This window comes from Sciurus carolinensis, chromosome 11 (assembly GCF_902686445.1).
Source record: "Sciurus carolinensis chromosome 11, mSciCar1.2, whole genome shotgun sequence".
Classification (NCBI taxonomy): Eukaryota; Metazoa; Chordata; class Mammalia; order Rodentia; family Sciuridae; genus Sciurus; species Sciurus carolinensis.
The window spans coordinates 122,496,023-122,507,682 of NC_062223.1; positions in this window are offsets into that span (position 1 = coordinate 122,496,023).

Genomic DNA, 11,660 nt, shown 5'->3' on the forward strand with positions numbered 1-11,660 from the left:
GTGGCTTAGGGCCTCCCTAAGTTACTGAGGCTGACTTTGAACTCACCATCCTCCTGCCTCAGCCTCCCAAGCCACTGGATTACAGGCGTGCACCAGCATGCGCGCGCACACACACACACACACACACACACACACCCTAAGTATTTTAGACTCCAGTAAAGTTCATAGGAAATATATTTGAGGAAGAAAAGAAGGGGAGGGGACTAGTTGGAGGGAAAGAACCTCAGTAGTGGAGTGCCACTGAATAAATTAACTGACATTCTGGTTCCTGTAGTTGGTATATTTTTCTATGAAATTATCTTTTACTTTTAATTAAGTTGGGAGTGATTTTAAAGTTTTAGAGATATTTTCCCTTTTCTGTTAGACATGTTGAAAATATTTCTCCTACTTTATCATTTGTATTTTGACTTGGTTTATAGCGTTTTATTAGGTAGAAGTTTTATATTTTTATGATGCTAAATCCACCTAGAAGATTTAGCAACTAGAATCTAGAACTCTCGATTAGGAAGGTTTTCACTTACGTGAAGTTCATAAAACTTCTCCTTTCAGTAGTTTATTTGTTCTTATTTAGTGTTACTTTATTGAAATTAAGCATTCAAATATTGATAGAAATCTAGAGCAAAATTGCCCCATTCCATTCTTTAATAAAATCAAGATTTTTTTTTTTGGTCCATATTACCTTCTAAACTTTGGCCATAGACAATTCATTGTTTTAAATTTAGAAGAAATAGCATAAAAAATTTTATACTTTTCACTTTCATATTGTATTATAACATATATGTATATATACACACATATATACATATACAATCTACTTTATTATATACACATATATGTATATAACATGTATATAAACACACACACATATATATGTATATATAACATATATATACGTATATATATATCTATATATATAATCTATTGTAGTCCTTTTTTGCCCCCTAAAACCACTTTAATCCCTGTTAATGGCTTAGTGTGTCCTTTTAAAATTTAAGCCTGCTTATTAATTTATTAATTTACATACCATATATGAAATCATGCTGTATCTATTTCTCTGCTGTTTGCTTATTCACATATTTTCACTTTTTACTCACATATTTTCTGTTATTAAAATATATATTTAAGATACCACCTTTTATATTAATGAATAGAATGATAAGATTTAAACTGTTGTACCCAAACCTGTATGCATTTTCAATAGATAATCTCGGAATCCTTTACATAAATGACTAGTAGTTTTCATTCTCTCAGCAGTTTTACTTTATGCTCTTTTCACTCATATGATAGCTGATGTTATTCTTTATCAATGTTCAGAAATGTTTTATGGTTTCATTTTACTTTTACATGCTCATTTCATGCCTTATATTTGTTATGTATGTTGGTAGACAAAGGTTATCCATTTGTTCCAATGCTATTTATTGAATCTTCCATTTAATACTTTATAAAAAATAGAATTGAAATACTATATTTTTCAGAATAACATGGTTAAAAATATTCACTTACTCAGCACATTTATTGAGTACCTAATTATGTTCTCTGTTTAGGTACTAGCAGTTCAGGGGGAAGAAACAGATTAACATTTTCCATTCTTATGGAATTTAAAATCCCAACAACCCTAGGATCAGTTTTGGGATTGTAATCCTTCTTGACTTTTATTGGTATGTTTGTTCTGTAAAATAACATGAGATTTTTCTTTTTTTTTTTGTAAGGTTGACCATTTAAAAATTATTTATTTTTATAGTCTATATACAAATTCATGCATTTCATTGCAAATGTTATATTCCAGTCTGTATGTTTTTTTCCCTTCTCCTACTTGCTGTGTGTATATGTGTGTGTGTGTGTGTGTGTGTGTGTGTGTGTGTGTGTTCTAAATGCCAGGGCTGCAAAGGCCTTAGCATATTATTTAATGATCTATGGAAAGAAGTTGCAGGACTTGGTAGAGAAAGTTTGAACATTGTACAACTCATTCTCTCCTTGGTAGAGGCAGATTGGGATACAATGAAGGGCCATGCCATGCCTTCCAGCAGAGGGAATTTATAGGAAAGTCTGCATGCCCACTGTGCAGATAGATTTCTTCAGCTATATCATGAATAAATTCTTTCATTTATAATCAAAGTCACTTGGCTTTGCTCCTCACCTAAAAATTAGAGACAAGGAAAGAGGCCACCTTCTCTCCATTTCCTTCATTATCATGTTCTTTAGAGAATTTCTTATCTCACTGCCCAGAACAACAGCTTTCCTGGGCACTTACTAGTGTTTACCTCAACTGTGTGTGTATGTGTGTGTGTGTGCGCGCGCACACGCACGTATGTGAAACAGGGCACTAGGGATTGAACTCAGGGGTGCTCTACCATTGAGCTCTATTCCCAGTCCTTTTTATTTTTATTTTTTATTTTTTACTTTTTACAGACTACATTTTGATTCATTGTACACAAATGGGGTACATAATTTCATTACTGTGGTTGTACACGATGTAGATTCATACCATTCGTGTAATCATACATGTACATAGGGTAATGATGTCTGTCTCATTCCACCATTTTTCATACCCAGTCCGTCTCATTTCCTTCTACGTAATCTAAAGTTTCTCTATTCTTCTCTCACCCCTCCCCCATTATATATCATCATCCACGTATCAGGGAAAACATTCAACCTTTGATTTTTTGGAATTGGCTTATTTCACTTAGCACGTTATTCTCCAACTTCATCCATTTACCTGCAAATGCCATAATATTATTCTTATTTATGGCTAAATAAAATTCCATTGTGTATATATCCCACAGTTTCTTTATCCATTCTTCTGCTGAAGGGCATCGAGGTTGGTTCCACAATGTAGCTATTGTGAATTGAGCTGCTATAAACATTGATGTGCCTTTGTTATTAGTATGCTAATTTTAAGTCCTTTGGGTGACAGAGTCTTGCTAAGCTTCCCAGGCTGGCCTAGAACTTGCCATCATATTGCCTCAGCCTCCCAAGTAGCTAGGATTGCAGGTGAGTGCCACCACATGACCGTTTCCACTTAATGGAATTTTCTGTCATATAGAAATTTAATTTTAAAATAGTGAAAAGTACCAATCTTGAACTACTCTTTTGGAAATACTTCAGTCTAGATATTCTGAAAATCTTCTATATAAACGAAGAATAAAATATTAAAATAAAATACTTTTAATGGAATAAATGAGCTTTCCAGAAAATAGGGCAGCCCCCTGAAGTCAGGATAAAGGGGGTGCCTGTCAAGACAGGTTGGGTGGGTTTGAAACTGCTAGCTGTGCTTGTAGCAGGTGGTCTAGAGCTTTGGGCTGATGGCGTTATTATCTGCAGGGACAGGAGACAAAGTCTTGTATCTGGGTAGGGTATGGAGGCAGAATTATTATCCTAACATAGAGCTGAAGCCATAGAAGAAGTATTAGGAAAAGGGTGAACTAGGAGAGAAATTCATCCTACTCTTCTATTTCGATCTCAGTTATGGATCAAGGGAAATTGATCTTTTTGTGAATTAATGACCCTCCCACCATTTTTCTTTAACAAACTATAAGCAGTGAATGTTCATTTAAAGTAGAACTTAGTTGGTAGTACTTCCCAGACAACTGGCAGGCAGAACTGTAAGTCCTGTCTACAGGAAGACACCCTCAAAGCAAGACTAAAAAGAGTTCTCGTAGATAAGCAAGAAATATAATCTCATAGAAAATTAAAGCACTTTTGGCATTAGAAGACAAGCTGTAATTAACAAGAGCAAGCAGAAACAGCAGCAGAATCAAGTCTAGGAAAACTTCAGCATTAAAATATTGAAATTATTGAACTCAGATAAAAGTTGGCAATATGTATTTTTTAATGAAAGGGATCAAAAACTGGGTAAAAAGGTACACATCATGAAGAGAATAAAGTCAATTTGAAAAAAGATATAAAGAGTGATAGGTAACTGACAGACACACAAGTGTAAGAACAGGAGGATAAGGGGATACTTCTATAAATTGGTCTCACTGTGCTGACCTCCACATGCTTTTGTCTAAAAAAAATTTGTTCACCTGCAGCTCTGCCTGGCTTAAGTCAGTAGGATATGTTACTTTCCTTGGCAAACAACCTGTTATCTGTAGGAGAAATGCAGACCTCAAATTCTGATAAAAAGAACACAAGTTACCCTGAAAGGGGGAATTTGACCTTTACACAGACCAGATGCCATAACTCAGGCAGATAAGGATAATTCCCCCTAACCGTAAAGTCTGTAAGAATAGGTTCCAGTTACAACTGGTAGGCTTGGGCTAAAGTGACCAAGAGTTGTCATGCACAGTGGGGACTTGAAAGTCTGATGTCTTCATGCTCCTAGTGGAAATCAAGAGGTGGTCTTGGATGGGACTCTCTGGAAACTTTCCTGTTTCCCCAGTAAAACTGGAGGGTCAGGCTGTCCTTCTCTCTGAGCAGAAAGTGAGAAAGGACCACTGTGGCTGCCTCAGTTCTTTGATGAGTCCTTGTCCTGTAACAGATGTGACAGAAAAAGCATAAATTTAGCAAATTTAATTTAATCATTTAAAGAGGTGATTCGATAGAGCTTAATAGATTGAACTGGAAGCGAGCTAAGAAGAATTTACTCACAATGCAGAGACAAAGGAATGGAAAAAATGAAGTCAAAATATGAATGACACTGATTGTCAGATTCAAGAATCCCAAGTGGGATAAATAAAAGGAAAGCAACACAGAAAGACATGATGTTATCATCAGGGTAGGTATCCAGTTGTGGTCCAGGTCGTTGGTGTCCGGAACAAAGAATTTAGTAGCACACATGCAAATAACAGGCAAAGTACAGATTTATTGAGGGTTAGGGTGAAAGTAGCACTTGGTTAGGTAGAGTGGAGTGGGCCGAGCAGGAGAGAGGAGCTCAAGTTCCGTATCTCTGGAAATTTGAGTCAAATGCTGAGCTGTGAGGTGTTCTCTTCCCTATATGGACCTGATTAAAGACCTTACCCCATTAGTTACCTTATGATACCTGAACAAAATATTGTCCAATTTCCCCCCCAACTGGTTACTTTAGAAAACCAAATTAGTTTACTGCACACTTTACCCCTGTTCGTTATTTTAAAGTACTGAATCTGAGGTGGGAGTTGTCATGGTGATAAATCCTCAGTGGCAGGAGTTGTCAGGGTAATGGGATTTATTGTAAACAGGGACAGGACTCTTGTCTTGTCCTCCAGCAGCTTCTAATACTCTGTCTCTACCATCTTGATGTCCCTGAATTCCTACCTAACATTATCAGAGTAAACCTGCAGAACACCAAAGACAGCATATCATAAAATTTCAGAGGACGCATTATCCAGAAAGAAACAAAAAAACACTGTTGAATATTCCACAGAATAAGGGAAGCCAGAATATGAGAGAAAATTACTGCCATCTTAGAATTTCACACCTAGCCAACTCTTTAAAAATGTAGATATTTTTAGACTAACAAAAACTGAGCACTTACCACCAATAGACTTTCACTAAGAGAAACTAAAAAAAAAAAAAAAAAAAAAAAATCAGTCAATCAATTCAAGTTGAGGGGTTAGAAAAGCCAAAACTATTGTGATGATAATGAGACAGTGGTGATAAAACATCCTAGTGGCTTTGTATTATTGTGAAGCCAGAGAAGGAGATTGACCAGCTCAGACACTTTAAATTGTGCATGTCAAAATTTTACTGAGATTAGATATCAAGGTCACAGCTTTCATACCAGTAGATTAGGAAATACGGGAAACAACACCAAACAAAACTTTAATTCAGAAAGCAAAGAAGGAAAGTAAAAAGGAAAAGGAAATATGAAAACAGTGGTGAGGGAGGTATAGAAGGGTTTAGGCAGCCAGGGCAAGATGGTGAGTAAGGAAGTTGGGGGCAGGATCAGAACAAGGGAGCGTAGAGAGGGTCTTCTAATGAGGTCAGCTTCCTGCTTGATGAAAGTGCTTGTAGACACAACCCAGGGACCCAATCAGGCACTTCCAAACTTGCGCTCCCAAGTGGGGATCCAATAGAAAAACTAAAACAGACACGTGGACAGACTGGGCACCAATCAATACTAGTGAGAAAAGCATGGACAGGGGACAAGATAAGGAAAGGAGTAAACTCCAGGGACCATCAAAATAAGAGGTCAAAACTCTCTCACCAGATTCCCAACTCTGGGGCCCCTTCTCATCAGAGAAGTCTATCTCTGTATCTCTGTCACTTTTGCAATAAATCTACTTCTTGCTTGCTGTTATGACTTGGATATGAGGTATCCCTCAAAAGCTCACATGTGAGACAATGCAAGAAGGTTAAGAGGAGAAATGATTTGGTTGTAAAACTCTTAACCCAGTCAGTGAATTAATCCCCTTTTAGGGATTAATTGAGTGATAACTGAAGTGGTAGGGTGTGACTAGAGGAGATTGGAATTGAGGTATGGCTTTGGGGTATATATTTTGTATCTGGAGAGCAGAGTCTCTCTCTCTGCTTCCTGATGATGCGAGCTGCTTCCTTCTTCCACGCTCTTCCAGCCTGAGGAATGGAGCTGGTCTTCTATGGACTAACCACCGAAACCCTGAGCCCTCAAATGAACTCTACCTCTTCTTTAATTGTGCTGGTCAGATACTCTTAGTCACAGCAGCCAAATAACTGATGAAAACACTTGCTATCTCTTTGTCCTAATCTTCAATTCTTTGTTGAACAGAAACAACAAACCCAGCACCCTTCGATGGTAACAGTGGGACAAATGGAAACCAAAAGATTACAGATGGAAATAGATCCATAAATGCCAATAAATTAAAGAAGCACAAATGGGTTAAACTCTTCAGTCTAGAGATTTAGGATCTCAGATGAGATATGAAAAACCAACATACTATATGCCATTTCTAAGGAAAGAAAATCAAAAGTAAAAATGTCAAACAAGGTATACAAGGCAAATGAAAATTGAATTTAGCCCTTTTCATACCAGATATGATAAAATTTAAGGCAAAATGTATTATTGTAGATAAAGATTGACAGTATATGATGATATAATATTTAAAAGGCCCGAAGAAAGTTTCAGTGAGATTCTGAACTTTCACACTTTCACACACTGAATGAAATAGCTCCAAACTATGTGAATAAAATGGACTGCAAAGAAATATAGATAATTTTATGTCTATGGTTGGAACCTTTAACACACCTCTCCCAATAATTTATAGATCAAAAAATTAAAAAGAAATGAGAGTATGGAACACTGACACGACATAACAATATACTTAATCTTCATCACCATCTTAGAGAATAAATGTATTTAAACACTCATAGTATGTTTACATAGAATGTAAAGCAAGTCATAGGAAATGCTAAAAAAATCAGGATCATACCCAAGTCACAATTTCTCAGACTACAATGAAATTAAATTAGAAGGAAATAGAACAAAAATAGCACATATCTAAAAACATCCGCCTATGCTGAAAATTTGAAGTTCACTTCTAATAAACTCTTGAGAGAAAAAGGAATCATAACATATAGTATTAGAAAATGCTTGGAACTGAATGATAATAATGATATTTGATAATGATATTTAATGGTATTCAGTGTAGGTAAGGAGAATATCAAAGGAAATTTGCAGCTTTGGATGCTTAGAAATGCTCCTCAGAAAAAAGAGAAAGATTGAAATTTCACATGGCAAGCATCCAACTCAAGTTATGGGGGAAAAGCAGCAGTAAAGGATACCTGGAGATGAGCTATCTCGTGAAGACACTTTCATACCTCCCTCAAGGAGGAGAACTGACTTAGCTGATGGGCAAGTTTGGGAAAAAGAATTGAGCATATTTGATGCAGATCTTCTAGAATTCTGTCAGATCTTGAAACTACTGGAGAGGGGTCACTGCATGGTTTTCTGTTCTTGCACTGCATGGCAAGCCCCACTGTGTACCCTCCCCCCTCTTATGAGGTGCCTATCTCTATTTTCAGCACTACTTGTGAAGATGTGCCTCCTAATTCCCATGTGAAGTATAGGTAAGAAAAAGGCACTTTCTCCTTTTCTATCGGTAATCCTATCAATCATTTCAATTTCCATCTGACTCTTGTGTATGCCATGGTGATTTCTAAATTTGAGAAAGGTAATATATCTATTGAACGCCCCGCCTTCAAATTCCAGCACTGTATATGACAGGATAAGATATGTTATTGTAACAGTCGAGATGGGGGTGAAGAACTGCGAAAGGCATAATACTGTTGAACTTCCTGTATCAGCTTTGAGGAAATGTTTATTTCTTTTCACTAAGCATAGGATGTTCCAGTACTTGCTTTTTATGATGCCAGAAGGCAAAATGAGGTGTCAAGAAGGCTGTGTGCCTGACTTATTCTAGAAATATTGCATTATGTGACAGTTTCTTGTAGTGAAAAACTATGAAGTCTCATGCTGCTCACAGAGGTTTCCTTCGGTTACTTCTGGAAGGGTGGTGAAAACTCATATGAGAGTCTTCAGTAGATTGACCATGAGTCCTAGTTCAGAGGATTTATTTCAATGATTTCATAATTCCTGTGGTAGAAAATTGGGAGAGGCTGTGTCAGAGGCATCTGGCTTGACCTAATTTTAAATGAAATGTCCTGTTGTCTTATTTTTTATTTTCTTTTTCCCTCTTTTTTTTTTTTTGGGGTGGGAAGGGGTATGGGGATTTAACTCAGGGAGCTTTATCCCTGAATCATATCTCCAGCTCTTTTTATATTTTGAAACAATGTCTCTCCAAGTTGCTGAACCTGGTCTCAAACTTGTTTATTCTCCTGCCTCAGCTTCCCGAGTTGCTGGAATTACAGGCATGTACCACCATGTCTGGATTATTTTTCTTTCTTGACCCATACATAAACTCTTAAATACCACAAACATACATACTCACATATTGAAATGTATGTATGTATATTTATGTACACTAATAATAATGTATATGAGCATACACATATTTATATGAGTGTTTATGTATGTATATGGATATCAGTGATTTGCAGATCTGGTACTATCATTTAATTATAAAAAGTAACTTCAGTTTTATTTCTCATAGCAAAAGTAAGAATTTGAGATCCATTGCAAATAGTCATTCACTCTTGTTATGGTTTGGATGTGAGATGTCCCTCAAAAGCATACGTGTTAGAAAATGCAAGAAGGTTCAGAGGAGAAATGATTGGGTTGTGAGAGTCTTAACCCAGTCTTAAACCCTGATAGGGATTAACTGAGTGGTAACTGAAGTGGGAGGGTGTGGCTGGAGAAGGTGGGAATTGGGGTGTGACATTGGGATACATATTTGTATCTGGCAAGTGGAGACCTCTTTCTCTGCTTTCTGATCACCATGTGAGATGCTTCCCTCTGCCACACTCTTCTGCCATGGTGTTCCTGCCTCACCTGGAGTCCTGAGGAATGAAGCCTCCATCTATAAACAGAGACCACTGAAACCATGAGTCCCCAAATACATTGTTCCTCCTCTACAATTGTTCTGGTCTGGTTATTTAGTCACAGCAGTATAAAAGCTGACTAAAACAACTCTAGAACAGAAAGTTTAAGGTTAAACTTTGTTCTATTTGAATTAATAATAATATCACAAAGCTAGCCTGCCTGCCTGCTTTTCTTCCTTCCTTAAGATAGTTTGAACTTTGATTTTGAGCTGAGGTTAGGGTTTATGCTTTTATAGACATTTGCTAGTTTTAATTTATTTTATACTTTATTAGATGGGTACAAATAGGTGCAAATAAACAGAATTCTTCATCTCAGTCTAGCAAATCTCTAAGAAGTAGAGTTTTTCAGTTTTTCTCAAATAGTTGTTTCTTGATTCTGCAGAATTATGTCCAGAAGCAGAACCATTTACTGAGTTATGGAGATATTCATACTTTATTTATTTTTTATTTTACTAATATTTATGATGCACAAATTATTTACAGCAGATTGTTTTATGTATGTAGGAAATGAATTTAGGCAAAGGATGCCCTTTTCTTTTGTATTTGCTTTGCGTTGCTGCTTAGATTTAGTCTGAACATTGATGTCATGGTAGGTGAAAGTAGCTATTGGGCATTTCAATTTTTCTAGGAGGATTTCTGATTTTTTTGCCTAGAATATCTCTATGGTGTCCACTTGGGTCATAGTAGATAGTACAGCTGGTGTCCTTTCCCTTCTACATTTGTGATGTAGAATTTATATAGGTTTGTGCAATATGTGTATGCTGGGCGTTAGGGAAGATGTTTTGTCAGAAGCATCATTGGCATAGGAAGTTGTGAGTTCCAGAAGTCCTGAGGACTCTCTTTAGTGCTAATTGGTAGGTGGTACATGTCATCTACCATCAGTATGAAGGTGAGAGTTCTGAAGAAAATCACTGAACGTTTCATTTCCTCACCTCTCGACTGCAGTCCTCTCTCTGGGTTACTGGTTTTTGTGAGTTAATATTACAGCGGGTTACCAGTGATGAGTTCCTCCTCCCTAGATGTGAAGACTGAACACCCGGGAAATGCCAAGGCAAGCATAGAAAACAAGTTTTATTTAAAGAATAGTAACACAGACTTCACCACAAAGAAGGGGGCCTAAATCTGGGTGTCCTGGGAGAGGGTGAATCTTGTCCTTTTTATAATTTCCAGGTTTCTTACTTCTTTTGTCCCCTCCCCTTATACTGAACATGTGGTGAAAAGGGGAGATTCAGGGGGAGCAGCCCAGTGAATACTCATTAATAATTCCCTGCTGAGAGGGACAATCTACCCAGAGGTAGGTGACATTTTGGTTATCAGATAGGGAGGGGGAAGTGTCCTGAAGGTATTTACATTCCATCCTCCTCTGAGCCAGCTTCCATCTTCCCAACCCTATTCAGCTTCCATTTTCCCTACCCCACAGGATTCATCTATCTATACTAACTGCCTGACTTTTGTTCTTGCTTCATTCGGAGGGACTGGGAATGAGTGGAGAAGAGCTTGAGAAAGATATTGCCATGGAGATGTGCTTAATCTATGTAAACATCGGACTTCTGGTTTCTGTCAAGAGGGTGAAGCAACTTGTCTCAATCACAGAAAAACAACCCAGGAGAAACTAAAGAAGCAAGAGGAAGGCATGATTTCCAGAATCCAACCATAGTGACCCCAGAGCAATGACAATGAGGCATCAAGCAACTCTGGGAAGAAGGGAGGTTGCCTGTTTTTTTTTAAATTAATTAATTAATATACACCAGTATGAGGTGGGTAGCTGCAACTTGGTTCCTTGGAGAGACTAGATTGGAAGAATATTTGTAAATTCTCATTTATATTTCACCTGCCAAGTGCTTACACAATCATTGCCTGCCCTATGGAGACAGAAATAAGTACTAACAGTTCAATCATGAATATCAATTTGTGCAGCAAAAATGTGGACTGAGGAGCTGATGGAAACAGGTGTGAACTGACCGGCCATGCATGTCTCATGCCTTCACTGCTCGCCTGCCCACCATCAGGGTTTGTAAAGTATCACATAAGAAAGCAACTTGAAAGGTGAGACCCACAAGTAGGAGTGGCCTCATGGAGCAACAGTGATCAGGGATGGATGGCAGGGGTTCATGGTTATGTGACCACACTCCACTAAAATCAGGGGCAACTAGCTTTTTCTGCCAAGTGCCAGATAGTATTTTAGGTATCTTGAGCCATATCATCTTGTTGCTGGAAGCTCAGTCCTTGTCCCTGGTGCCAATCCAATAACTAGGATGCAATTT